Genomic DNA, 1752 nt, shown 5'->3' with positions numbered 1-1752 from the left:
GATTTTTTAAATTCCGAAATTATCCTTTTTAATCGCTTGCCTTGTCTTGGTCAAATCTAATAATTGCCAAAAAATATATTTTTTTTTTGATTTTAAGTAATCTGAGCATGCATAATACTTAAATGACATGTAATCAATGTATTCTTATAGTTTCGAGCATTTTTATTAATCCTAGTAAATTATATTGACCTCAAAAGAGAATAACTCATTTTGTGACTTGTAATCCCTAAGGGAAAATAAACACTCGATCCGCGACTTCTTAGAATTGTCGTAGAGAGGGGAGGTTCATGGAGGATCATTACGATAGCAAATACTAAAATATGAGTCCGATGGCGGCCGCATTGCAGGATTGGCTATTATTTTTGACCATGATGCAATAATACAAGGTGGTATCAGTTGTGACAGCTCGATTTGACACTGCCTTAGCTCAGTAGAACAAGAAGAAAAACGGGAAGAAATTAATCCCTGTTTGGGGGAAAAATATAAAATTTAATATTCTCTTCTAAACAAAATTTGCTTTTTTATAGTATATTCTTAATGAAAATAAATAAAATAAGATAAACTACCTTTTTGAGAAAACAAAATGTGTATACTGAAAAAAAAAATAAAATTCAACTAAATTATTAAGCAAAGAATAGTTAAGGAAGTAACACTGTTTCACCCAAGGCAGTCAATATGGCTGAATTAGAGCGAGAAGTTGCCAACTGATACCACCTTGTATTATTGCATCATGATTTTTGACGTATTCTAACCCAGTAGAACTTGGGAGCATCGTACGATTGCTCGGTGAGTACTCCCTGGGGAGTATACAAATACTCCCCATTGCTCCCTATGCTTCTGTGTATAAGCATGTAATTTCGTATACTCCCTTTAACATTGTATGTCCTAGGAAGGGGAGTAATCCCATTTACCTCCTAATCGAGCAATCGGGGAGCACACACAGAAATATCATCCCACAAACCTCCTAAAGGAGCAATACGGGAGTACTTCCATAAAAACTTCCCCTATACCTCCCAAAAAGACAACAAGGGAGTGCACATAGAAAAACATCCTATATTCCTCCCAAACGAGCAAAAAGTGAATACTCCCATGGGAGGCATCCCGAAAGCCTCTTGTACGAGTAATAAAAGAGCGTTTCATTGCCCCCCACAATAGCTAGACGATTTTGCTATTTACGCAATCCATTTATTTAATTTTTTAAACACATGTTTGTATACAATATTAAAAGATCTTAACTGATACCTATAAGTACGAGATCAGACAAAACATAAATAATACTTATTAATTGTACATTATTGATTAATTGTGGAGTTGCTGTTGCGAACAAATGCATTAAAAGTAAAACAGAATAATAATAAAATGGTAAGATAACTACATGATGTCCTGGGTTTCAGGGATGCTTGGGTATTCAGGAGTTCACGCAAACTTTCTTGTTTTAATGTGTAGGTGCCTTTGCCCATCCGATATCTTTGTCACCCAGTAAAAGATCTGGACCGGCCTGATATGAACGTTAAAACCACGGAGTCATGCGTAAGTGCTGACACTCCTAATAATTTGCCAAATCTGAAAAGTATTTAGCGGTATCTAATACAATATTTATTAAAATTAAACAAAAGTTGCAATACATACCGACGCACCTTCATTTAAATGTGTCCTATCGACAATAAATTATTGCATCCTCCTTATATTGTTTCTATATGAAATATTTTCTGTAGTTTTCCTTATGATAATTTTTCCAATAACACAAAAATT

Source organism: Rhagoletis pomonella, unplaced genomic scaffold (genome assembly GCF_013731165.1).
Source record: "Rhagoletis pomonella isolate Grant_MI unplaced genomic scaffold, Rhpom_1.0 Rhpom_scaffold_00002, whole genome shotgun sequence".
NCBI lineage: Eukaryota > Metazoa > Arthropoda > Insecta > Diptera > Tephritidae > Rhagoletis > Rhagoletis pomonella.
The sequence above is the reverse complement of the archived record's forward strand: the minus strand, read 5'-3'. Positions refer to the sequence as shown.